The 25127-nt window shown below is 38.7% G+C and overlaps 1 non-coding gene and 2 pseudogenes across 2 annotated transcripts; all 3 read right to left on the bottom strand.

The window, feature by feature from the left end:
- Positions 1-4667: 4667 nt before the first annotated feature.
- On the bottom strand, positions 4668-6526 carry LOC147826261 (nuclear speckle splicing regulatory protein 1-like; annotated as a pseudogene).
- Positions 6527-12786: 6260 nt separating this feature from the next.
- LOC101723452 (coatomer subunit gamma-2-like) lies at positions 12787-16184 on the bottom strand (annotated as a pseudogene). Its single transcript, XR_015439403.1, has 2 exons — positions 16091-16184; positions 12787-15438 (listed from the first exon to the last, which is right to left on the bottom strand). The product of XR_015439403.1 is annotated as a coatomer subunit gamma-2-like (transcript).
- An 8332-nt stretch (positions 16185-24516) lies between these two features.
- On the bottom strand, positions 24517-24623 carry LOC147826260 (U6 spliceosomal RNA). The gene has a single exon (XR_015439665.1). It is a non-coding gene; the product is annotated as a U6 spliceosomal RNA (small nuclear RNA).
- Positions 24624-25127: the final 504 nt, after the last annotated feature.

The following is a 25127-nucleotide window of genomic DNA, read 5'->3' as shown; positions in this document are numbered from 1 at the left end:
GGTGTTGGATTTTGTCAAATGCCTTTTCTGCATCTATTGAGATGATCAGGTGGTTTTTGTCCTTGACTCTGTTAATATAGTGTATTACATTTATTGATTTACAAATGTTGAACCATCCTTGCATCCCTGGGATACATCCGACTTGGTCAGGATGTATGATCTTCTTGATGACACTCTGTATTGTTTGCCAGTATCTTGTTCAGAATTTTTGCATCTATGTTCATTAGGGAGATTGGTCTGTAGTTCTCTTTTTGGGTTGGGTCTTTCCCTGGTTTTGGAATCAAAGTAACACTTGCTTCCAGGAATGAATTTGGAAGCCTTGCTTCCCTTTCAATTTCTTTGGTGAGTTTAACGAGTAATGGCGATAGTTCTTCTTTAAATGTCTTGTAGAATTCAGTAGTGAAGCCATCAGGACCTGGGCTTTTCTTCGTTGGTAAGTTTTTTATTACATTTTCAATTTCACTCATTGTAATTGGGGTGTTTAGAATTTCTATATCTTCTTCCTTTAATTTTGGCAATTCATATGTATCTAGGAATCTGTCCATTTCTTCTGTGTTTTCCGTTTTATTAGAGTACAGGTTCTCAAAGTAAGTATTGATGATTCTCTGGATTTCTGCAGGATTTGTTGTGGCTTTGCCTTTTTCATTCTTGTTTTCGTTTTTTGGGGGGGGTTGGTTTTTTTTTGGTACTGGGGATTGAACTCGGGACCTTTTTCATTCTTAATTGCATGGATTTGAGCCTTTTCTTTCCTTTTTTTGATAAGGTTGGCTAAAGGTTTATCAATTTTATTTATTCTTTCAAAAAACCAACTCTTTGATTCATTGATTTTTTTGTATCATTCTCTTAGTCTTCATTGCATTGATTTCTGCTCGGATCTTTATAATTTCCTTTCTTGTACAAGCTTTGGGCTTGTTATGCTCTTCTTTTTCTAAGAGCTTGAGATTCTGGGTTAAGTTATTTAACTGAGTTCTCCCTGTTGTCCTAATATGGGCATTCACTGCTATGAATTTCCCATGTAGAACTGCTTTCATTGTGTCCCATAGATTCCTGTATGTTGTGCTGGCATTTTCATTTACTTGTAGAAACTGTCTGATTTCTTCTTTAATTTCCTCTGTCACCCATTGTTTGTTCAGGAGGGTGTTGTTCAATTTCCATGTGTTTCTGGGAGTTTTGTGGTTTCTTATGTTATTGATTTCCAATTGTATTGCACTATGATCTGATAATATACAGGGGATAACTTCTATTCTTTTACATTTACTTAGATATGCCCTATGAGCTAGCATGTGATCTATTTTGGAGAATGACCTGTGTGCAGCTGAAAAGAATGTGTATTCTGATTTTGTGGGGTGGAATGCTCTGTAAACACCTATTAAGTCCATTTGTTCTATAGCTTCGTTTAGTTCTAGAATTTCATTGTTAATTTTTTTCCTAGATGATCTATTTGTGATAGAGGGGTGTTGTGGTCCCCCAGTACAATTGTATTAGTGCTTATTTGGTTTTTCATGTCCATTAATATTTGTTTTGTATAGTTGGGGGCATTTGTATTTGGTGCATATTTATTTAGGATTGTCTTCTCTTCCTCTTGGATTGTTCCTTTCACCAGGATATAGTGACCATCTTTGTCTTTCTTAATTAGTTTTGGTTTGAAATCTACTTTGTCTGCAAATAAGATTGCTATGCCTGCTTTTTTCCGGGTTCCTGTTGTATGGAGAACTGTTTTCCATCCTTTTACTTTCAGTCTATGGATTTCCTTTTGAGTTTCTTGTATACAGCATATTTCTGGGTTTTGCTTCTTAATCCATTCTGTCAGTCTATTTCTTTTGATTGTTGAATTGAGGCCATTAACATTCAGAGTTATAATTGATAGATATTGACTCATCCTTGTCATGATGTTTTACTTTTGTTGGCTTTTTATTTCTTATTTTTCCCCCCTTCCTTTTAGTTTCTTACCTTGCCTGGTGCCTTCTCTCTGCTGGGCCTCATGGAGTTGTGACCTTCATTGTCTTTTTCTAGGATATTGCTTAGAATTGTTTGGAGTGCTGGTTTGGTGTTCATGAAATTTCTCAGGTGTTCTTTGTCACGGAAGTATCTAATTTCCCCATCAATTTTGAAAGATCCTTTTGCCGGATACAACAGTCTAGGTTGGAAGTTTTTTTCATTCAGGGCTTGAAATACTTCACTCCAGGCTCTCCTTGATTTGAGGGTTTGTGTTGAGAAATCTGCTGTAATTCTGATGGGCTTTCCATTGTAGGTGATTTGTTTCTTTTCTCTAACTGCCTGTAGAATTTTGTTCTTCAGTTGGGTTTCTGGGATCTTGATTATTATATGTCTAGGTGTAGATTTTTTTTGGTCATGACTGGATGGAGTTCTATATGCCTCACTTATCTGTATGTCGAACTCTCTACCTCTGTCTGGGAAGTTTTCTACTATTACTTCTGTGAACAGGTTTTTATATATCTGTTGTACTTTCTCCTATTTTTTCATGGACTCCTATGAGTCTTATGTTATTATTCTTTGCATCATCTAGCAGCTGTTGGATTGATTTCTCATGGTCCCTTACTATCTTTAAGAAATCTCTGTTTTCATGGTCCTTAACCACAAACCAGTCTTCTATATCTGATATTCTGTCTTCAGATTCTCTTAGTCTGCTCTGCATGCTTTCAATGGAGCTTGTAATCTCCTGCATATCTGTTTGAATCTGTTTCATGGATTCCATTTCTTTCTTATGTTGAGCGATCATGTTTTCCATTTCTTTCTTATGCTGGGCATTCATGGCTTCCAGCATGTTTCTGATCTCATCTATTTTCTTACCTGTTTCTGCTCTAGAGCTTCTAATCATGTCTTTCACTCTGCTCACCAGGTCTGTATTTATCTGGGAGATTATTTCTGTTTTGAAATTTTCTAGAGCCTCATGCATCTCCTTTGTTACTTCCTGTGCTATCAGTTCAGGGTGTCCAAGTGGTTGCTTTTCAGACCTTTCCACCTCATTTCCCCCAGAATTTCCTTTTTGTGGTGTGGAAGCCTGTGTTTGTGCCTTGCTTAAGTGTCTTCTCATTTTTGTTTTTGGTACTGTCTTTGATTTAATTCCTGGGTTGATATTTCAAGATTGCTTAATGTAGGTATCTTTGTTGCTTGTGTTTAAAACCCTTGTGGAATGATTGCTTTTCAGAGGTGTCTTCTAGATATGGCTTGTGTTTGGGTTTTGAGACTCTAATGACTCTGGAGCTATTATATTTTTCTTATACCAGGAAGGAAAACTAATTAGATCAATCACAACATGTTAGCCCAAAAGATATAGTCAGCAATACCATAGCATCAAGCACAGCTTAGAAAATGACAATTTGTGGTGGTTATTAATCTGTCACTTTTAACTATGTGAGTTAAATTAAAACCAAGGACCAAACCAACATAAGTTTATAATGAGCATCATAAGTTTATAATGAGCATCTTTCCCCTTCAGGGTGGGGCGCTAAAAGGAGTTGGGGAGGGAGGGACAGGTAGAAAGAACAGGTAAGATTAGCGGTGAGGCTAGAAGACACAGAAAGATCACACAACCTCTAAGAAGTTGTTAAAGGCAAGAAAAAATGGCAGAATGAAAGAACAAAGATGTGAATAGAATCACCTAACAGCAACAAGGAGGCTAGATATCAAATTTACCTTCCTTTAAACCTAATGATAATCAAGAGAAGGAAAAAGAGAAGAAAAGAACAGTAAGGGAGAAATCCGAATTCAGTGCAGAAAGGAACAAATGGGGAGATGAGGGGTAATGTGGGACAGTGAGAGAATGAGACAGAGAGAAAGAAAAGATAAAAGAAAGAAAAGTAAAACTTTGAAGAGTAGAAAAAAAGTAAAAATTAAGAATTAAAAATAAGAAAAATTTTTTTTTGTTTTTTGCAAATAGCAATAGAAATTATGGCCTCCTTCAGGGTATGTCTCTGTTGTCACAGTAGGCAACGTAGGAATCCCTGTGCATATACAAGTCAATGAGTCTCAGCAAGCCAGCAGCAGACCAAGTACCAGTGGTCTGATGTACCTTTATTGTACAGGTTCTCTTTACTTTTCTGTTGAGCTTCAGTTTTCTTCCAGAAGCCTGAGAAGCCCTCTTTCTGTTACTAACTTCTGCTCTATCTTGTGGAGCTCTGGACAAGGGTCTTTATAATCTCCTGTGCCTCTGTAGTGTGGGATCAGGTAGCAGAAAAGCCAGAAGGTTGGCGGTGTACGGGGGCGGGGGGGGGGGGGTGGGGGTGGCGGGGTCGGGCGAGAGGTGGGGGGACAAGACTGAGCGTTGGAGGCGCCCGCTCGGCTAAGCGGACCTCACCGTGCCGTGGGCATGGCCCGGGAAGGCCGCAGGAACTTCAAGCTGTTTGTCTTGTCTCACCGGGGCCGGTCTCCGCAGCTTTGCACACTTATGATTCTTGAATACAACCAAGAATATGGTACTGATAAAGAAATATTATATATGCACATACATACATATATACGTATCTCCAGTTAAACAGTCAGATTAAAGGACTGACTTTTGACTTAAGTAAAAAATAAATTTTGAAAATACATTTTAAAATACTCTCCCTCGACTACTGTTAACACATTTCACAATGCATTCACAAAACAAGTCCTAGAAGTCATAATGTCCTGGGCTTCCATAGATCTTGCGGTTGGGGCAGCCATTAATCATCTTCTTTCTCAATATAAGTCTTTGCATTAGCCCATGCCATTTGCCTGGCCAAGTTTCTGTCTCTAGCTCACATTACAGTTTCTTTATTATTCCTCTTCGTGAACTTACTGCCTCTGGTAGTCTCTCCTGTTCTTTGCCCTGGTCTTGTCTTTCCTCTGTGTTTTGCTCCCAGTGATGTTTCAGAACCAGAGGGCTTCTCTTGGTCTCTTTCTTTGTTCTTTTCCATATTCCTCATTGTGCTGGTTCTTTCATGATCAAGAAACTCTTCTTTTGCCCTAGAATTTGATCTGCCTTTTCTGTGATTTCTTTCTGGAAGACTAAACACTTACTTCTTGTTTTCCCCATCTCTGTATCATTATTTTCATACCTTTCCTTCTTTTCTTTCATGTTTTCTTCCTTTTCTTTGCTCTTCTCTTCCTTCTCCCCACCTCTCTTACTGTGTCAGTCATGATTATTTCATTGTTTCTTTCTTGTTCCTTTGAAGAATATTTCTCTCTTTTCCATTCTCTGTCATTTCTTTCTCTCTGGTCTCCCCTTGGTTTATCTTTGTGTTCATGCCTCTTCCAGTGGGAATTTCTATGATTGGCCTCTCTGGGTTTATGAGAACCCTTCACTTTTCTGTGGTCATAGTCAATATAATGGTTTTCCTGGTCTCTGATTGCCTCTCTTGGTGCTGATCTTCCGTTTTCTCGTGCCCTCTGGACTTGGAACTTTTGGTGTGGTGTTTGGCGCTATGCTCTCTTTCTTCACTAGATGATCTTGAGTGGGTATGATTCTTGAGATGCTTGGAATAATTCCTGGAGGTCTCTGACATTTTCCCTTCTGCAATTCACTTTATTTTTCTTCCATGTCATTGTCTTCACTGCTCTTAGTATCAAAGTCACTGTCTGCATCTCGGTTTTTCTTCTCCACCACACATGTTTGGAAAACACATCTCTCCTGTGGTATTCTGTTCTCTGATTTACTTCATCTGAGTGACTTCTTGATTTCTCTTCCTTTATTCCAGAACTGGCTTCACGAAAGCTGCATTTTGGTACTCCTTCACCAACTGCTTGATTTAATAGGTGCCTATAAAATCCACTGAGATCTTTCTGCTTGGTTACATCCAAATGTGCTTCTAGTGCAGCAGCCCTTTTTTCTCTTTCTTCTTCTTCAGCTTTTTCTTGCAGCTTTTTTTTTTTATAAGCAGATGTCACAAATTTTTGGTATTGGGGATCGAACTGGGGTCCTTGTGCTTGCGCAACAGGCGGCAAAACCACTGAGCTAAATCCCCGGCCCTGCAAATGCCTCTTTATCATCAAATTCTCCTTTCTCCGTTTCTCATTCTCTCTGTATTTTTTCCATTCTTTTTTCCTGTTCCTTTTTTCTGATCTTAACTGCGTTTAGTAAGTTGTAGATATACTTAGATCTTTGTGGATATACTTTCGATCTTTTCCCAAAAGTAATTTGGGATTACTTTCTCTTTTTTTCTGCATCTTATCATAAATACTGTCATATTCGTACACAGTGGAGTCTTCTGCAAGGGCCTTCTGCATCTCCAGTTTGGTCTGTTTCATGGCCTGCTTCTTTGCAGCTTCCCTCTGAACACTTTCACTCATGGAGGTCTCATCATCATGAGAATCATTCCCAAACACTGATGGTTTCTGCAAAACAGGATGTAACTGCTGTGTTTTCTTTGGCAAAATAAGCCCATACCCTTTTCTGTGGCTTCTCAGCATAACATTGCTAAAATGAGAAGAGAGGGCGGGAATTGGGAGTTGAGCTTCTGCCAAGGAGAACAAGGCCCTCCCAGGAAACCAGGAATTGTCTCTTCTTAGTGCCCCTGAGACCATCCAACCGGGGAGAAACTCAAGCGCAGGGTTGGAAGCAAGTAGAATGCATTTTTTTCACGCTGGTGTGATCATTTACATTAAAACAATTACACTAAACAATATATAGCAATCACCCTAAGCAATGTGTAGAATATTTCAGTTATTCCAGTAAGCATCATAGATATTTAAAAAGTAACAGGAAATTAGGTGTGAATATATAAAATGCCTTGTACTATCATGAATGGACTCACAGTGGAGAAAAGCCCTTTTTCTTTAAACAATGTAAGAAAAAAATCTTTCAGTATACAGAAGTATAATTACATATATGAACGAATCCATAGTTAACCAGCATCTGAACATATGTGAGGAACGTGGGAATTTTATTTTTTTTTGGTACCGGGGTTCGAACTCTGGTCCTTGCACTTGCACAGCAGGCGGTGAAACCACTAAGCTAAAGCCCTGGCCCAAACATATACAAAGGATTTTTTTTTTTTTTTGGTACTGGGGATCATACTCGGGACCTTGCGCTTGCAAGGCAGGCGCCAGAAGCACTGAACTAAATCCCCAGCCCTGGAAATGTTTTATTTATCTCAATACATTCTACTACATAAAATAATTCACATGGGAGCAAAGCTGTATGTAATCAAATGTGAGAAACCACTCAATTCTTCTATTTACCTTGAAATACATTAAGGAACTCACACTAAAGGAAACCCTATGTGGATAAGGTGAGATAGCATATTGTGATTCCCATCATCTCAGAAAATGTACAGAAACTCTCAATGAAAATTAGTATAAATACAGAATGTGAAAAGTTTTCATTTTTAGATGTCCTTTCATGAAAACATGGGCCTGCATAGTGCATAAACTGGTATCAATGTATATTTCATGCGAACATCTGTAACTATTTTGATGTTATTTATATTACAAATAAACACAGGACAGTGAGAAAACAGTTAATAGAAATGTTGCACGAAAGTCTTGAGTTGTCTTACATGTAAGAATGCATATTGGATCAAGTCCCTGTGAATGTACAATGTCAGTTATACCTCTTAATTTCAAAACCTGAAAATTTTTCACATAGTTAATAACCTATATAAGTAAGTCATATAAAAATATGTTGATTATTTCCCCAGAAACTTCACATCAGATGAGATATCTTAAATATAAACAGTAAACTCACTCTTAAATTAGGTCCTTGGATTAAATATATGTAAGTTCACATGGAAGAATGAATATTGTGCTCACATAATTCTTCATGTTCTTGTAAGCAATATCTATACTATAGAAGTTTAATATTGTATTTTAAACAAATTAAGTGTTAACTTTTGAAAATTTACTTTGCACCGGGTTAGATACACAGGTGAATTGAATTATATTTCTTATATTCCAGTAGGCACAATATTTTTAAATTTTTTTCTGTACTGGTGATCAAACTGAGGACCTTGTGCTTGCAAGGCAGGCACGGTGCCACCGAGCTAAATCCCCAGCCCAAGCCCAATATTTTTGCAAGTTATTTTTTGTTTCCTTTGTTTTGTTTTTAATAATTATGGTGTAACATCATCTTAAAACCAAATTTTTGTTAATTGTCATCTTCCCACTGACTTCTATTTAAAGGTTTGCCTCATACTGTCAATTTTTCCATTATTATAATGAGTTTTAAATTGGATTTTATACTTATAATGCATATTTAAAGAAAATTCTGTATATGTTTACATAGAATTTAAATGTTTTCAAATAACTTGCAGACTAGGAAATTTCATGTGTTCTATATTCTGAGATGGTATCTGTATATATCCCAACGTAATTAGAGGTTGAAGTAAAAGCTTGGATTGTAACTTGTTCAGTGAATATTCTGTCAAACAAACAATCATTTCTAATAAATTTTAACTTGATAAACAAGTGATGCCTTGCAATATGAATAGTACCTGATGGCAAGTGACATATGCTCTCAAGTAAGCCAAGGGTTCTCTCTCTTACTTGCTGAGGGATTGTGGGTGATCATCTCACAACCACAAGGTGTTGTGGAACAGATCTCATCTGCAGAGGAGGGGGAGAAAATGGTGGAGGAACCTCTAACTTTGAGATTAGGGAGATGTGTATGATGTGGGAAACTGCAAAATATTGTAGAAAACACTACTCAAATAAGAGTGGTAGCAGTGGGAGCAATGAATCTGTTTAATAAAATGCAATATCACATTTCCATGAATTTCTCAAAAGGAGGCAAAACCAAGTGATTTGGATAGGTTCTTTGTTAAATGTGAATGAAAAGAAAAGATTCAGTTGAGACAAGAATTATCAGTGATTCTTTTCATGATATTGAAAGTCATTGTATACAATAACCCTCCTCTCTGTTGTCTCCCTCACATTAGCCACAAATGTTTTCAAAGCTGTGCACATGATAACTTGTTTTACCTTTTTGTATTTTCTTTATTATTTTGTATTATATTACAGTATTGTAATCATTTTCATATGAATATTTTTGGGTTGTGGAATGAATCATCTTAGTTTCCATAATTTCTTATGGAAAAATTTGCCTTGATATATGGGTGCTTTGAATTACAAACAGGTTTATAGAAGTAATTATGCTTGCAAATCTAGGTGTTACTGTATATGTAATATTTAATTTTGCCTATTTTTTATATCAGGACCATTATTATAATATGTAAAATTATAGGTGTTTTCAAAATAGAAATTTTAGTTTTCATGACCATATTGCTATGACTTATTTTGGTGATAATCTATCAGTCATCATACAAAAAATACATACTGTTGGAAGTTCCCTACTGCCAGTAGGCCCTTATCTTTCTCAAAAAAATATAATTAACTACAGTAATTATTCTCTGTATGAAATATAAGTGATGATTTGACTTTTCAGTAAACACATTTGCAAAGGAATTTTGGACAAGGTTGAAGTTTGTTTGGGAAGAATTATTTATATTCTTTGGATTGAAACAGCCTGTTGTGTTCTAGTTCCTAATGGTGTGAAAGCCATTTAATCTTTGAATTCATTTTTTTAACCTAAGAATCTCAAATCAGTTTAGTAAAAAAAGAAATTGAGCAATTTTTAAGATTCAGTTGTGTTTTGTTTTACCAATTTTAGAGATGTTATACAATGGCCTTCTTGTCATCATCAGTAAAGACAAATGATGATGGAAGAAGTGGTATACATACCTTCAGCCACACAAAACTCATACAAGCTGTTGATGTTGGGCCATCTCTGATGTCTTTGACTTATACTTGCCTACTCACCTCCTAACACTGTGGTGTTGTGTAAGATATTGTGGGTTGTTTTCTTTATGAATACACTAGCTGCTCAATTCCCCGCAGGGTAACATTCTGACATTTCCATGCTAAGGTGAAAATATAAGTGACAAATTCATTCAATATCCCCAGTATGGTGCTTGTTTCAGCAGCACATATACTAAAATATCCCCAATATGAGGGACAGTATAACATCCTAACCTAATAATATTTAGACAATTAAATTAGACATCAGGTAGACAATATCATAAAAATCATTTATTTTAAAATGAAATATTATCTTATATGATTCATGAAGTATACTACATTCAGGAGTACAGTATCAATTGTTACACCTTTGAATATGTGGTTAATTTTACTGCAGCTCATTTCTAATTCTTTCTATCACCAGTAATTTGCATAGTGGATGCTGCTATGCAATATTGCAATTAGAAGTTATTTTATACTGAACACATTTATTTTCCACCATAATTTTTGCAGTTCAACATTGTGTCTGTTTTCTCAAATTTTTCCTTTCATCTGACAATGAAAGTCAAGCACAGAGAGCACGGGTGACCACCTAACCCACAAACTTCATAATAATCATTTCTGCCATGGTGATGGACACATGTTTGCATGTTAAAAAAAGGAATTTCAGAAGTGCTGAACATGATCATGCAGCTTAGAAAGAGACAATAAGGTCAAAGATGCCAAAATTCTAATGGAAAGAATATAACAGACAGGCTGAACAGATTATGGCTGTAAGTGCCCACATCAGAAAAAACAGAGTGAGCCCACATTAATTACCCAATGATGACCCTTAATACCCAAGAAAAACAAGAAAAATCCAAAGCCAAATCAAGTACCAAGAATGAAACTATAATCATCTGATCAGAAATTACTAAAATTGAGACTAATAAAAAAATCAAAATATAAGATCATCTCCTTTAGCCAATATTACCAAAATAAAAAGGAAGACCTTAGTTCATGCAACTAGAGATGAACAAGGTGATTTCTGCTGAAATCCAGACAATTGGTAAACACTTCTAGAACCTGTACTCCAACAAAATGGAAATTTCAGAAGAAATGGACACATTCATACATCCCTATGAACTATCAATGCTGAAACAAGAAGATATAAATATCCTAAATAACCTAATACCAGTAAAAGTAATTGAAGAAGTCATTGAAAAACAGCCAAGAAATTAAAGCCTGGGTCCTGACTGATTCACTACTGAATGGTACAAGAACTTTAGAGATCTAATGTCGAAATCCTTCAAATTCTTTTTTTTTTTTGGTACTGGGGATTGAACTCGGGACCTTGCACTTGGCAGGCAGGCGGCGGAGCCACTGAGCTAAATCCCTGGCCCTCTTCAAATTTTTTGAAATCAAAATGGAAGCAGTATTCCATGTGTGATTCCTGGAAGCAAGTCTTAGCCTGATTCCAAAACCAGGAAGGGATCCACGCAAAAAAGAGAACTACAGGGCAATCTCTGTAATGAACATAGTTGCCAAATTTCTCACCAAGATGCTGGCAAACAATGCAGCAACTCAGTGAAAAAATCATACACCATAACAAGTTTGGCTTCATGCCAGTGATGTAGGGATAGTGCAACATACACAAATCAATAAATTTATTATACCATATAAACAGAAACATGAAAAAATTGCATGATTATCTCAATAGATGCTGAACAGGCATATGACAAAATCCAGCATTTCGTTTTTGTTTTTAATATTTTTGTTGCTCTGTCAATGTCATTATTTTGATAAGTTATTCTTTTTGTTTCGATTTACCATTTGGTATGTATATATCAATGTTTGATTCTTCCTGAAAGTATACTGGACCATCAGTCCTTTTTTCTCCCAACTTTATAAAATTATACCTCTGGGACTGTCTGGGAAGATAGTATAGTGGTGAGCAGCAGAGAGAGGACCTCTCCCAGGTTTGGTGTCCAGGCACTGGAATAAAGCAACATGAGGAAGAGAAGAAGGAGGGAAGTGAGTCTCTGGGACCCAGAAAGGATCTGAAGTGAGAGCTGAATCCCATCTAGGGAGCGAAGAGATAGTCTCCAACAAAGAAGGAGGTGGCTTCTCCCTGAGCCCAGACTTGATGTGTGGGAAGAAAGGCTTGAACCTACATAAGAAGCATGACTATTGGAGACCTCAGAGACCTTCATGGAGAAATACACCAGTGAAGTGGAGTGTTGGATGCAGCAGACTACAGGGGTTGCTGAGTTGGGGTTTGGACATTCCACAGGAGAGAGGGATCAGCTGGTAGTCATCTTGGAGAGGAGCCAACTGAGCTCAGAACTCATAACAGTTGTGGGCCCGCTCCATCTAGTGGCTTCCGGTGTCAGTGTCAGAGTTCAAATCAGCAGGAGGTCAGGGAGCCCAGTTTGAGACAGTGGCGGGGATGGGGGTGGGGGGGGTGGTCTACAGACTGCTGCAGGCTCCATAGGTCCAGTTCCAAGCTCACAGCCAGAAATCAGCCTCAACTTCAGTGGGACTAAAAATGCAGGCTTGCTGGGATTATCTACTACCCTATTTGATTACTGGGATTATTCAACTCAGATCTATATGCTGCCCACTTTACCTGCCAGTGACAGCAGACACACACCTTGAAGTGGACATATTTTTCTTATTTTCTTATTTTCTTATTAAAAATTTTCTCTCTTGTTTTTGTTTTGTTTTTTCTTAATTGCTCATTCTTTTTTTTTTAATTGGAATAAGTGTTTATTTTCTATTAATAAAAATGAATTGTGACAAAAGTGGATTCTGGCTCCCCCCACCCTCTGGGATAAAATTTTCCAACATTGTCAGGAGCTTTCACACATTAAATAAAAGAATGTTGGAAGTTAAGCAGCTGGAGTATAGGATAGTATTTGATTTTCAAGATGACCCAAAGCTGCACTGTCATACCAAAGCTGACCAAATGAGAAAAATAAGGAAAAACGAAACCAAACCATGAAACACCAAAACCCATGCACAAGGCCAGACGTTTGCTTGATCTGTTGACTTAGGGCCAAACATTTAATTTGCTTCTCCAAAGTCATTAAGCTTTAGGAGTGTGATTCTGGGGAATTCATGCCACTAGCCTAAAAGCTCACTGACAGTGAAGTGTGTCATCTTCCTCATATGAACTTATCCAACAGAAGCCAAGATAACATCTACAGGTGTTCTCTCTTTGCTTCTGACAGTCACCTGCATGGTCACACCATCTGCTAAGGCCAGCCTGGACCTCACCAATAAATCATAGCCACCTCTGTATACACCTGCTAGACAGAGCGAATGGGAATTCTTGTTTTCAGGTACTTTATCTGACCTCTCACATGGTTGCATGCCCAGAAATGTGATGATGTTGTTGACAGCTTCTTCAAGTGTTTTGGTAGACCTAAGGGCAAAGGTCTCTTCTTTCTCAAAGGTATCTCCCAGCTCTTCCCAAGCAGCAGAAAAATTAGGCTTCAGTACCTTCTGAATGTGGTCAGACACACTAACTTCAAGATCTTCCAGCACATACTTATCATCATACCCATCCTCATCTGGTACTCCAGTGTTAGGGTCACAGTCCTGGACTGTAAATTCATGGTGCAGCTAAAGGAGCCTGCAACTGCTGTAGGGTCCTTATCAGGCAAACAAACAAGAGTGTAACATATTCCTGGTTGATTGTAAGTGAGGTTGGGGGCTGGGATACAACACAGCACCTCAAAGGAATCTGATGGTTCCATCTGCACCGTCACTTTCTCCTGTAACTGGTCATTGAGAGTATTGGTACAGTTGAATTGGAACACAATATGATTAGTAAACATGTGCTTGATACATCTAACAAAATATTCTGTTTCTGCTTCCGTCAATTGAACAGGCTCCGAAGACTTGAACAAGGGTCCTAGGTTCATAAACTCGGGAAGGGCAGCCAATTGTTCTTGGAAAATGTCTTGCTTAGAAGGAGCCAACTTTTCAGGCTTGGGAGCCACAAGTGTGAGTTCTGCTTTCTGTTCAAAGACAGGAGCCATAGCAAGTGGAATTGATTTCAGGTCAAAGGGCTTTTCTGAAGGTTCCAATGTATACTGGTGTAAGGCCTTTTCCATTCCTGGTACAGAGACTGTCAGATCATTGAAAATATACGTAGCATTCAGTGCCATCTGCCTCTGCTGTAGCACATTCAGATAGAAGGTAGCTCTGTCCCATACTTCATCATCAGTACCCATCATACACCTTTGTAACAGTACAAGGATGCTTGGGAGAAGACTCTCACTCTGAGCCCCAAATTTAGCGAGAGCACTCACAGCAGCAGCTCTGATGGCCTCATTCTCTAGGACAACCCAATTAAAAATGAAGCGGATTTATTTAGAGGGGACAGGTGTTCTGGGACCCTCTTTGCCCAACAAGTGTAGAATCTTAGTTGCCAAAACAGTGTGTTCCCAATCCTCAAATTCACAAAGGTGGGCTAGACCTGCTTCTTTACTGTCTGGGTTTTCTTCTACAATGGTGATTATGCAGTCCACAATGGCCCACTTGTATTCAAAGCCTCCATCATCTCAGAGCATGTTGAAGAGGAAAGTCATCATGACACTGCTTCCAAGGATACTTCTGACAGAGAGCACTAATTACCTGTACAACCACCACCTTGAACTCATCTGAAATTTCAGACACAAAAGAAGATATCTGCTTCATAAGCCTATCTACACTGCTCTCACTTCCTGTTTTAAGCAGTGTGGTAATGGCAAGGGTTGCAATACTTCTGTTTGAATCTGTGATTAAGTTTTGTAAGTCCAGATTGCAGGCAGTAACAGCAGAAAGGTGCTTCATTGCCACCTTGTTCGAGGTCCTCACAGCTGCATATCTCAAGGCTGGTTTAGGAGAGCTACAGAAAAGTTGAAGAACTGAGACTGCAGGTGCCAACTCTCTTGCAGTACAGTTAGGAAGATGGATAATAGCAGACACAGCTTCATAAATAACCATTTCATGTTTATTTCGCAACCAGCTTTCAATGAAATCAAAGAGAGGACTTTCATGGCCATCCTCAGTTTCTTTTAGTAAACGACTAGCAATTCGGATCAGCATACAGTAAGCAAGCTGTGATTTGAGACCAGATTTAGTAAACTTATTTAACATCTTGGAAACAGCAAGACGATCATTCTTTCGAAGGTGATACAGTACTCCCAATACGGGACCATAATACTGTCACTTGATGCAGCTTCTTAGGCTTCATTTATCCAGCGTTTAACCACATAATAACTTATCTTCATCATATGTAAAGAAGATACCAGTGCTTTACTGGATACACTGGAGACTTTGTCCACAATGGCCTGCTTCATGTATCTTTCAATGGCTTGTAACATTGTTCCATCTGTGATTCTGCAGAGTGCCCTCATCTCTGGGCCCTGGAACACATCTTCCTTTCCAGTCATGTCCTTGGTCAGACTGCTTGTGACAATTATCACATCCTCAGAGATGGCAGCCATTTCTTTGATTGTAAGTAGCACATTCTCCTCAATGTTTGATCATTAGATTGAAACGATCGAGTCATTGCAAAGAAGGCTTCCGTAGCTTCCACAGTTCCAAAGTGTTCACCCTGGTTCAGTAAGTAGAGAATCTTTGTAAGAATATGCAAACATCTTCTTGGACTGATGGGAGTTTCACTGAATATATGAGCCTCCTGTAAGACGGCACTCTTCTCCAGATGGTGGAAAGAATTGGAGCCACTACCTAACCTTCTACCATGCTTGGCAGCTTTCAAATATTGGGAATTCTTTTTCTTTTGGGGGTGGCTTGGCATCTTCCTCATCTGCTCGCTCAAAAGTCACTTCTGGATGTATGAGCATTCGAAGAGCTATGTCCCATGGGACAGTTGGCCCCTGGGAACGAGTTACATTCAAGGGCTACCAGGAAGACTAGAAGGTACAAGACACTTTCACGTCCATATATACGCACTCGCTACTCCGTGGACCCCAGCCCCGGATAAGAGGGTGTGCACTCGAGGCCTAAAATCACCAGTACCCGGGGCTACAGAGGCCGGCACAGCCGTGTACCAAAGCGGCTGCAGACCCGGCGGAAGGGCAGTTCAGAGTGGCTCAGCCAAGGGCGAGGGCGGGAAGGACGGGAGGGGCGGGGGCGGGGTCACCGAGCAGCCGGAGGCGGTGCAGCTCGCGCCCGAGTGGGAGCTCGCAGCCGGGCAGCGGGGCGAGAGCGCGCGGCCCAAAGGGAGGCCCCGGCGCTCCGGGGAGGGGCTACGGCAGCCCCCCCCCCCCCGGCTGGAGCGCCCACGCCCCCAGCCCAGCAGTCCAGGAAAGCAGGTTGCGGCGGGCGAAGGAAGGGGGCACCCGCCGCTGAGGGTGGGCGACAGAAGCCCCGCGCGTACCAGACTCCTCGTCCTTCTTGTCGAATTTTTTAATCATCTTGGACGACTTCCCAGCGCCCAGACCCACCGCAGTAGTCCTAAGCGCCGTTGCAGGCAAGCGGAAGAGGCTGCAGGAAGATGATTGCTCATTCTTGTTTATATATGAGTGTGAACATGGTTTCTAGTTTTTTATTGTTGTTTTTTTCTGTTCTTGTTTTTATTTTTCTCTTTCCCTCCTGTCTTCTTCACCAGTTTCCCAAAGTTTGCCTGATCTTCCTTTATCCTCTAGCCTTGCTTCTAATTTCTTCCTCTCCTCCTATTTCTCTATTTTCCCCCATAACTCCTCTTAAATTTGCTCCCCTGAGGGTAAAAGCACCATATTGAGGGCTTATTTACTGCAAATATTTCTGGTTTGTTTTAGATTTTTATATAACCACAAGTCAAGTTCATGCACCTAAAGGTGGCAAATTAATAGTTACCAGTTTGTCATTCTCTATGCTGTTTGATGCTATCGTTATCACTGATTGTACTACTTTAGCCAAGTTGACATAATTGTTCTGATCAGTTGTTCTTCCTGGTATACCGAGACTGGGAACTATAGGCCAGTGCCAAAGAATCAGGGGCTAGGCCAAGTAAGCAGCAACTTCATATCCCCAATAAATTGAAGAGGTAGGATCTTGCAACAGCCTCAAAACCCCAAAACCAGTTACACCTGGAAGAAACCTCTGAGAAGTAGTCATTTCCTAGGGGCTTTAAATACTAGCAATAAAGATTCTGTAGGTAATCTACAAGCATGGAACCAGGAATTAAACTAAAAAATAAACCAAAACAAAAAAGTAGAGAATGAGAAAACCCTTAAACAAGATGCAACCCCAGACTTCCAGCTCACCAAAGGAAAACCCAGGGGGCAATGAGGTGGAACAATCTGAAAGTCACTTACCTGGACTCTCTGAAATGGTAACAGCAGAAGTAACAAAGCAGATGAAAGAGGCTCTAAAAAAAAAATCAAATCAGAAATAATTTCTCAGACAACTACAGAGATCATAACCATAATGAAAGACACAATTAGTGACTCTAGAGAAGATAGAGATTAAAAAAACAGAGGAGCTTAGGAAAATGATGGAAATCATGAATGTCCAGCATAGGAAAGAAATGGAATCCATGAAACAGATTCAAACAAATATCCAGAAGAACAAAAATTCCATCCAAAATATACAAAGCAGGGCTGGGGATTTAGCTCAGTGGTTCCGCTGCCTGCTTCGAAAGTGCAAGGTTCTGAGTTCGATCCCCAGTACCAAAAAAACCCCACAAAAACCCCCCCTGAAATGTCAAAGTATACATACCAGAATGAACCACTGTGAGGACACAATATCAGATATAGAAGATAGAATTGCAGTTAGCAATCATGAAAAGATTTCCCAAAAGCTGCTAGATGATGCAAAGAAGAATAACATAAGATTGATTGAGTCAATGAAAAAGCAAGAGATAGTGTAAATGACATTAAGAAAAAACCTGTTCTCAGAAGTAATGGCAGAAAGCTTCCCAAACATGGAAAAAGAGTTTGACATTCAGATAAGTGAGCCCTATATCCAATTAGCCATGATCAAAAGAACTACATGCAGGCATATAATAATCATGATTCTAGAAATCCAACTCAAGAACAGAATATTAAAAGTTTTTAGAGAAAAGAAACAAATCATCTATAAAGGAAAGCCCATCACAATCACACCAGACTTCTCAACACAAACACTTAAGACAAGGATAGCTTGGAGTGAAGTATTTCAAGCCCTAAAGGAAAACAATATCCAATCCAAATTGGTGTATCCTGTAAAACTATCTTTCAAAATTGATGTAGAAATAAGATACTTCCTTGACAAAGAATACCTGATGAAATTTATGACCACAAAAAAAGAAATTTATGATCACAAAACCAGCACTCCAAAATATTCTGAAGGATATTCTAGAAAGAGTTAATGAGCACTACAACTCCATGAACTCCAACAGAATGAATCTACCAGGCAAGGCAAGAAATTAAACAGAGGAGTGATAAAAGGGAGCCAAAACAGAAAAATAACATGGTAATGTTAAGTCAGTACATATAAGTTATAACCATCAATGTTAATTGTCTTAATTCACCAATAAAAAGAAGGAGACTGGCAGAATGGATAAAGAAGAAAGATCCAATATGCTACATACAAGAAATGTATTTAATTCAAAAAGAAATTCATAGACTGAAATTCAAAGGATGGAAAACAAACTCCATGTGACAGGAACCTCAAAAAAAGCAGGGATTGGGCCAGGGATTTAGCTCAGTGGTTCCGACGCCTGCTTCGCAAGCGCAAGGACCCGAGTTCGATCTCTGGTACCAAAAAAAAAAAAAAAAAAGCAGGGATAGCCATTCTATTTGGAGACAAAGTGGATTTCAAGCCAACACTTACTAAGAGAGACAAAGTATGTCACTGCATCCTTGTAAAGGGAACATTCCAAGAGAAATAGATAACAATCATAAATATATATACACCAAATACCAGCACATGCATCCATATAAAACAAATATTAATGGACATGAAAAAATCAAATAAGCACTAATACAATTGTAATGGGGGACCTCAATACCCCACTGTCACAAATAGACAAATTGTAATGGGGGATCACATACCACACTTGTGGGAGACTGCAATATTGATTATGTCCAAAGCAGGCTGTAAGCAGTTCAGACTGTAAAGAGTTAACCCCACAATTGGCTTGTTTATTGAAGTGAGTCTGGCTAAAGCCTACCTGGTGAGGTCAGAGTAACTTGCACTCAAATTCCATTTCCACAACTAAAACCTTCTTACCTACAAGGACAATTTTCTAATTACAACCATATATTTTGTCTATTCTGTTCCTAATTCAAGAATTAAAAGCACCATACCACAGTGATATATGCACATCTATGTTTATAGTGGCACAGTTTGTAATAGCTAAATCTTTGAAACAACCCAAATGCCCATCAACAGATGAATGGATAAAGATGTGTATCAGAGCACCCTGCAGTGGATTCCAATCTGCTCAGTCCTATGACACAATGTTAAAAGAAAAACTCAAAGACACAATTAAGAGACAGAGAAACTGGGGAGCCAGGATGGCCAGTGCTGAGCAACCAGCAAAGACCCTGGGCAGTTTAAGCCACTGCTATTTATTGATGACATTACGGGCAGATTGGGGTAAAGGTGCTACATGAGGGAACATGTAGTTGATATAGACACATTACTGATGCAGGCAAGGCTTGTAAAGGAAAAACCAAAGCATTCTTGAATTAGGAACAACAGGCAAAATATAGAGTTGTAGTTAGAAATAACTTTATCCTTCTAGCTAAGAAGGTTTTAATTGTGGGAACAGAATTTGAGAGTTACTCCAACCTTGGCATGTAGGCTTTGGCAGGACTCACTTCTCAGAACAAGCCAATTGTGGGGTTAATTCTTTAGAGCCTGCACTGCTCACAGCCTGCTTTGGGCATAAACACTCACAGATGTGTTTTTAAAAAATATACAGTGGATCAAAGTCCTGAGTTCAATCCCAGGTACCAAAACAAAAATATACAATGTAGTACTAGTCAGCCATAAAGAAAGATAAATTCGAGACATTTATAGCTAAATGAATGCACCTTGAGACCATACTCTTAAGTGAAATAAATGGTACACATATCTCTAAATACCACATTGTTTCATTGAAAGTTTAAATGAAGACCAAAATGTATAATAGATATTATGAAATAGGAAGAAAATGTTAAATGGTTAGGGTAACTAGGGAGGCGGGCAGGAGAAAGGAAGGAAGGGAATGGAAAAAAGATGAGAAAAGAAAGATAAAATGGAAACAAAGCTTTCCTAAATGAGAGGAAGAGGGATTAAAGGGAGGATAAGGGAATTGGAAAATATAAGAATCAAGATATATCATGTACAGCTACAAATTCCTTATGATGAATGTGACCATTAGGTGTACTTAAAATGTACCAATCAACTTAATTAATTAAAAAATAAAATTATACCTCTGTCCTCTGCTATAGCTTCTTTATTAACAGGTAATAGAATCATATCTGGGTAGCATGATCTGAAAACCCCTTTGATAATATTTTTTCTGCTTGTTTCTGACTTTGTGCTGAATGGAATAAATGTTCTCATATCTCATGTTGAAGTTTTGACCAACTACTTAGATATGATATAACACCTTCAAATATAAATAGACTTTTAGCTAGTCACATAGCTGTGTTTCCTTGTAGTTGTATTACCTGCTTGGCTAGTGGAAAGGAAAGTGGAGAGGAGGAGGAAGAAGAGAAGGAGGAGGAGGAAAAGAAGAAAAAGGAGAGAGAGAGAGAGAGAGAGAGAGCGAGAGGGAGAGAAACATTTATCTACAAGAGGATAAATTTCAGTGGAACCCAAGTTAGACAGCACTCATATCTTGCCCTCTTTTTCAGTCTCCAGAACTGAGAAAATCTGTTTTTTGTGTTGCTTCCCTCATGATGTTTTGTTACATCAGATTGATATTTCTAACATTTCCAGTCACTTTTCTGCAAACTAACTATAATTGTTATAGTATGACACTGTATCAGTTACTTCGACAAAAAGATTTAATACAAGATATACAAATACATAAGAATGTAGAAGATTGGCTTATAATGGCTGCCTGTAGAGTTAGGTGTGGAACACTGCTAAAGGTCTGTCTACACACTGGGGATGACAAGGATCCATTCGAAGGCCTGGAGCTCACTGTAGTGCCCCGTATGAGTCTATATCAGGAGGCCTTTGGCCTCCTTGGGGTCTGTGATGGAAGATTGAAGGGACTGCACTAGAAGGCTGAGGGGTTGGTGCTGGAAGCTGAAGATTTTGTGCTGGAAATCAGGAGATGATGTCCAAGGGGAAGGGGAAGACTGGAACAGCTCTGAAGAAGCAAAAGGAATCCCTTCCTTCTTCATATCCCTTTTGTACCATCCTGAAAACAATTCTCCCTAGGCTGAGTCTTCCGCACCTAGAACTAAGCTGAGCCAATTTTGTTAGGCAGTTGGACATTTCCTACTGACACAACCAGTTAACTGTCACAGGCTCTGAAGAGATGGAGAGAGGGTGGAAGAATGGGACAGGGAGGTAATGAAAAAAGCAACTATGACACATTATGTACATTTGTCAACTCCCCACAATGAATATAATCATTATGTAACTCAAACGTATACAATTGACATTGAACCTACCTGAAATTAACCAGGTACTACACTTTTGTTCATAACTGTACAATAAATTGAGCCCACAACTTTGTTTATTTATTTATTTATTTATTTATTTATTTATTTTCATTCCAGTGATCAAACTCAGGACCTTGTGTTTGGGAGGTAAGCACAGTGGCACCAAGCTAAATTCCCGGCCTGAGCCCACATGTTTAAATATCACATTGTTTCTCTTGTATGTGGACCCAAAGGGTAAAGAAAGAACAAAATGGAGGATAGATATGGGGAAGTAGGAAGAACATGTTCACATGGGAAGGGGAACAAGGGAGGCAGTGGGGAATGGGAAAGAAGGGGAATGGTATAAAAAAGAGAATAAGGAAAAAATGGAAACAAACCTTTGTAAATGAGGAGGAAAGGAAGGGTTGAAGGGAGGGGAGGGGAATGGGAAAAATGAAGAATTAAGATATATTATGTATAGACACAAATTCTCTATGATGAGTGTGATTACTCTATATGGCAAACATGTACCAAAAACAAAACAAAATAAAGATTATAGTCTAGAGGTACATCCATTTACCTAAAAGTGCCTGAAGTTTAACCTTTATGGCAGAGTAAAACCCCACTGTATATAAGCATCACTTTTATACACATTCATCTGTTGAGGATCATATAGACTGTTTCCAAGATTTGGCTATCATAAATTATGCTGCTCTAAACATGTATCCATATATCATGTCATTGTGAGTTTAATTTTTTCATGAAGATACCTAGAAGATGAGTAGCAGAGGCAAATGGAACCTCTATCTTTATTTTTTTTGAGGACTCTCCGTATTTCCTTTTTCTTTTTGGTACCGGGGATTGAACTCGGGACCTTACGCTGGCTAGGCAGGTGCCAGAACCGAGCTAAATCCCCGACCCAAGGACTCTCCATATTGATTTCTATAATGGTTATACCAATTTGCACTCCCACAAACAATGGAGCAGTTTCCTTTTTCTACACAGCGTCACCAGCCTTTGTTTATCGATTCCTTCTAGATAGATACTCTTTCTAGTGTGAGATAGAATATTGGTGTTGTTTTAATTTGCATTCCTTGAATGGCCAATGATGTTGAGCATTTTTTTCATGTACTTATTGGCTATTTTACTTCTTCCTCTGAGAAGTGTTTATTCATTTCAGATGCCCATTTTCTGATTGGGTCTTAAATTTGGAGGGTCCAATTTCTTTGTCTTTATACATTGTAGATATTAACTCTCCTTCTGAGGAGTAGGTGGCAAAAATTTGTTCCCATTGTGTATGTTGTCTCTTCACTCTGTTGGTAGTTTCCTTTGCTGTGAAAAGCCATCCTACTCAGTGATTCTCTGTAATACTTCATGTGCAATGAGGATTTTATTCAGAAAGTCTTTGCCTCAACCTATGTTTTCAAAATTTTACCTATTCTAACTTCCAGCAGATTAAGAGTTTCTGTTTTAATATTTAGAAGATATTTGATCCATTTCAGTTCTAGTTTATTACATAGTGAGAGATATGGGTCTAAGTTCAGTCTTTGGCATATTGAAAGCCAATTTCCATAGCACCATTTGTTAATGAGGCTATATTTTCTCCCACTATGTTCAGCCCCTTTTGTCAATGAAAAGGTACTTGTGTGTGTCTGGAGTTGATCCAAAGTTGTGTTGTTGTTTTTTTACCAATATCATGTTATCTTTTTAAATCACTGTAGATGTATATTATAAGGTGAAGTCCAGGGTTGTGATGCCTGTTGCCTTATCCTTGTTGCTGAGAATTCCTTTTGCTAGTCTAGGTCTCTTTTGTTTCCATATGAATTTTAGGATTTTTTCCTCTTGTTCTGTGACAAATGTCATTGGAATTTTTATTTGGAATGCATGAAACCTGTATAACAGTTTTTAAAGTATGGCCATTTTGATTATATTGGTTCTACTAATCTAGGAGCAGGAGATATCATTCTGTTTTCTGGTATCCTCTTCAATCTCCTTTTTCAGAGTTCTATAATTTTCACTGTAGAGATCTTTCACCTCCTTGGTTAGGTTAATTCTTACATATTTCATTTTTCTTGATGGTATTATGAAGTGTGTTTTTCTAATTTCTCTCTTGGCGAGTTTGTTATTGTTGTACAGGAATGCTATTTATATTTGAGTGTTGTCACTGTATGTTGTTATGTTATCAAATTTATTTATTTATGCTGAGTCATTTGGTGAAGATTTGGGGGTCTTGTTTGTGTATAACCAGCAAATAACGATAATTTAACATCGCCCTTTCCTATCCATATTGTTTTCATTTTCCCCCCTTTTCTGATTGTTAAAGGGATTTTCCAGAGCTACATTGACCAGGATTGGTGACAGTGGCCGTCTCTGTAGGGAGCAGGGAAAGGGGATGTTACTAGAACCTCTGCAGTGAGTCCTAGTCTCCTGAGAGCCATGGCAGCATAAGGTGAATTAACTTATTACACAAGAAAGGTAGACAAGATAAGACTTGGAGAAGTAGCTGAGCTTTGGGCCTGATAAGTGCTGCTCTGGGCAGCAAAGACGAAAGCCACACCCCCCACCCCCAGCTTGCTGCACCTTTTATTCAGGACATCGGGAGACACAAATGTAACAAAGGACTTGCAGGATAAACAAAGTGTAACAAATGACTGGGGGTGGGGGGTGGGGGTGAAAATCCAAGAACAATGAGGAACTGAGTAGATAAAGATTTTGTTCCTCCCAGGATGTGTTCAGCTGCTGTAATCTTGTCCTGGAGCATCAAAGCATCACCAGATCATTGAGGTCTCAGTTGTGACCCGAGGCCAAAATGGAATTATGTCTCGAAATGCCATAGGTGGGCTGTAGGCAGGAGAACTAGGCCTAATCAAATGATTTTTCCCTAAAATTATGTAGCATTGCTCCCGACAGCCGTCTTTGTCTTTTTCCTGATTTTAGAGTGAAAGTTTTGGTTTTTGACCCTTTAGTATGATGCTGGCTATTGGTTTGTCATAGATGGCTTTTGTCAGATAGAGTTAAAGTCTTTCTATTCCAATTCTTTTAGGGTTATTATCCCAAATGGTTGTTGGATTTTGTTAAGTGCTTTTCTGTCTGTTGAGATGATCATGTAGCTTTTGTCCTTGCTTCTATCAGTATGATATATTTCATTTATTGATTTGTGTATGCTTGAACCACCTCTAGGATGAATCCTACTTTGTCATGGTGTGTAATTTTTTTAAATGTGTTGCTGCATTCTGGTTGCCAGTATCTTATTAAAAATATGAAATGCTGCACAAATTCGCCTGTCATTCTCCTGTAGGAGCCATGCTAATACTCTCTGTATCATTCTAATTTTGGTATATGTGCTTTGGAAGCAAGCACTGAGGATATTTTATTGAGGATATTTGCATCTATGTTCACTAGGAGGGTTGGCCTGTGTTTCTCCTTTTAGGCTGTGTCCTTTTCTGTTTTTTAAATCAAGGTAATTCTTGCTTCCAGGAATGACTGGAATTATTCCTTCCCATTTGACTTCATTAAAGTGTTTGAGGAGTTCTAGCATTAAACCTTTAAAGTTTTAGGAGAATTCAGCAGTGAGTCCATCAGGACCTGGGCTTTTCTTTGTTGATCTTTTTAAAGTTACGTTTTCAGGGCCAGGAATTTAGTTCAGTGGTTCTGGCACTTGCTTCACCAGGGCAAGGTCCCAAGTTTGATTCCCAGTACAGTACATGCAGAATGTTGTTGGATTTAGTTTTTTGATCCATTCTACTAATCTGTGTCTTTTTCTTGGTGAGATGACACTGTCCACATTGATGGTTATAATTGATACGTTTTGATTTATCTTTGTCATTTAATTTTCCTGCTGTTGGTTCTCTTTCTTTCCCTTCT

The sequence above is a fragment of the Heterocephalus glaber genome, unplaced genomic scaffold (genome assembly GCF_053883595.1).
Source record: "Heterocephalus glaber isolate CG9 unplaced genomic scaffold, H.glaber_assembly_v1.0 deba00001472, whole genome shotgun sequence".
Taxonomy (NCBI): Eukaryota; Metazoa; Chordata; class Mammalia; order Rodentia; family Bathyergidae; genus Heterocephalus; species Heterocephalus glaber.
The sequence above is the reverse complement of the archived record's forward strand: the minus strand, read 5'-3'. Positions and strand labels throughout refer to the sequence as shown.